The sequence below is a fragment of the Paramisgurnus dabryanus genome, chromosome 24 (genome assembly GCF_030506205.2).
Source record: "Paramisgurnus dabryanus chromosome 24, PD_genome_1.1, whole genome shotgun sequence".
Lineage (NCBI taxonomy): Eukaryota > Metazoa > Chordata > Actinopteri > Cypriniformes > Cobitidae > Paramisgurnus > Paramisgurnus dabryanus.
Window position 1 is genome coordinate 21,617,170 of NC_133360.1, and position 2,908 is coordinate 21,620,077.

The following is a 2,908-nucleotide window of genomic DNA, read 5'->3' on the forward strand; positions in this document are numbered from 1 at the left end:
AGTTACGTTGCCACTAAGTTATGAAATTACCAAAATAGTACGAATTTATTACGTAACTGGGACGTACTTGGTTATCTTGCGACGTAAGGAGTCCGTACTGGCGACGTGGTGATTTGGTACTGTAATGGTAATGAAATTACCTCCTTAGGACGTAACAGTTACGTTGCCAGTAAGTTATGAAATTACCAAAATATTACCAATTTATTACGTAACTGGGACGTACTTGGTTATCTTGCGACGTAAGGAGTCCGTACTGGCGACGTGGTGATTTGGTTCTAATGGTAATGAAATTACCTCCCTAGGACGTAACAGTTACGTTGCCAGCTGGTAAGTCATGAAATTACCAAAAATGACCAATAAATTACGTAACTGGTACGTCGTGTGTTAGCTGGGTAGTTTATGAGGCATTTCATTAGTTTTGCTGTTCTGCGCATGTGTGGCGTGAGGGTGGTCCTCTCGCGTCATGACCGTGGTTAGCCTATTGGCAACGCCCCTGGGCTATAAAAACAGGAGCGTATGCGTCACCTGGGATGCGTCACTTGGGGGACTGCTGCGTCGTTAACGCGATCCCGTCACTTCCGGAATTGGCTGTGTATTCTCGAGACGGTAAGGAACGGATGCACTGTTAGTTATTTTGTTTATGTGTGTTTGGTTATGAGAAGCACACCCTCTGTTTAATATGCTTTAGAGTCGCTGATTAGTTTGGCAAGTGCTTCCGCATTGATACTGCGTTCATCTTGGCGAGTGCTTCCGCATTGATACTGCGTTCATCACAACGGTCTATTCAAAGAGTGTCTGTACAAAGAGTGGAAAAGGTAGGATGAATGCTTTGTGGTTGATTAACTGGTAAATGCATAACCTACTAATTCGCTCTTTTCCCAGCTGTGCTATTTTGATAGCTGCTGGCATATTGTGTCTACCTTCATTCTCAGCTGTGAGATCTGATGCGAGTGCGGAATTAAGGTGCTCCGTAAGGGCAGCTGTTGAAAGCAACTATTGTTGTCTGTTCGTCATAATTAACCCTGTGTTGATCGGTAGGTATTTATGCATGCAACCATTAGGATGAGAGTGATTTAATTCCAACAGAGTTATAGTCTTGTTTTGTTTATAGGTTTGGGGACTATCTGGGTCGGGGTGCTCTCTGTCCATTTACAGCTGCAGTGCTGTCCTGTTTCCAAAGTTTTATTTTTATTTGACTTTTCCTTTTGGGTTATGCTGCTTTGTTTTTGATTTATATAGTTTGATTCTAAAGTTGATTATTTTGGGTTCTACTTGAATTATATTTGTGATTTGTCCTTATTTACTTTATATTTAATTATTTTTGATTTACATTTTGATTTATAATTTTTTTTACTAGTGAATTTGTTTTTCTTGATTTCTCATTGATTTATTTAGTTGTGTGTTTTACGCAACCATTTATTTGTTGATTTATTGGTTGCAAAAGTTGATTTATTTCAATTTAATTGGGTCTCATAACCCAGCTCCTGAGGTGAATCTATTTGATGCATTTTTCTTGTTTTGGCAGGGCTCGAGCACCAGGGGTACAGGACTAGCTTTGGTGGCGGTAGATTCTTCACAGTGCGTGTGGTTATCACCGTGTGAGTGTGCGTGTGTGTGTGTGTGTGTACACAGTGAAATGCAGTGGAATGCAGTGATTCACGGACCGGTGGTGTGATCTGATTATTAGCTGCCCCATACTGGTAAGCTGCAGCCCCTGGCCTGACATTTGCTATAACTCCTAATCCATCGGGTTGAAAAATGTTGTTTTTATCTTTATCCTGCTTTTAATCAAGATTTGTTAATAAAGACTATTTTTGTATTGTTACCCATGTCTCTGGCTCTAATTGGTGATATGAACTTGCGTATGCCCTTGTACATGATTTAATTAAATTCTGTGGGCGAAATTCCCATGGTGGCGTAGTTGGCTATCTTGTTTGATTCTTACCTTTTCAAAATAAAAGTCTCCTTGTACCCCACGCCACATTTTGGCGTATAGTCGGCAGGGTTTCGCCATCATTTTGTGTCAGAGACATTGGGTTTTTGTGGTGGTGTTTTTCTTTGGAAACAGGGCAGCAGTGTATGGTGTCAGGATTGTTTCGGTTGGTGGCCTCTTCTCTCCTTTGGTAAGTGTTTAAGAAATAAATAGGGTAGACTTCCAAAATGGAAGAGGAACTACAAGAATTGAGGGACTTGGTAGCTCAGTTGAGAGCCGACAATGCACGGTTGCAGCAGGGACAGGTGCCCGTTGAGGTGCCTGGCCCTGATGCTGCCTTGCCGAGTACCTCTGCTCTCCCGCCTGTTACACCTCAACCCTTGGGCGCTGTTGCACCTGAGCGATTTGTTGTCGTACCACGCGATCGACGCTGTCCAAAGTTTAATGGGAAATCTGGGTTGAGCATCGATGAATGGGTTGAGGAGGCACAGGCGTGTATGAGAGTACGTTATATGTCAAGCACAGACCAAGCTTTCTTTCTATTTGACCATTTGGAGGGGGAGGCTCGAGAAGAGATCAGATACCGCCCTGATCTCGAACGCGGGGACCCCAATAGGATCATTAAGGCGTTGCGTGACCTTTATGGCTGTTCACAGTCTTATGTCTCGTTACAAGAGGCTTTCTTTTCCAGAAAACAACAGGAGGGCGAGACTCTGTTGGAATTCTCTCTTGCACTTATGGGTTTGCTGGAAAGAGTTAAGAACCGTGCTCCGCATGTTATCCCTAATGCTGAAATCTTATTGCGAGACCAATTTGTTGAGCACGTCAATGATAGTGCACTAAGGCGTGAGTTGAAGCAGTTGGTTCGTCGCCAGCCTACTGCTACCTTATTAGAGGTGCGTGGTGACGCGATTAGATGGGAACAAGAGGGGATGCCTGGGGGGGCAAGAGGACGTAGTCAGTCGGCCCCATTAG

At 43.5% G+C, this 2,908-nt stretch overlaps 1 long non-coding RNA gene across 1 annotated transcript; it reads left to right on the top strand.

Moving 5' to 3' along the window:
• The first annotated feature begins 449 nt into the window (after window positions 1–449).
• On the top strand, window positions 450–1,290 carry LOC135740905 (uncharacterized). The gene is made up of 3 exons (XR_010529301.2): window positions 450–606; window positions 689–815; window positions 883–1,290. It is a non-coding gene; the product is annotated as an uncharacterized lncRNA (long non-coding RNA).
• The last annotated feature ends 1,618 nt before the right edge of the window (window positions 1,291–2,908 follow it).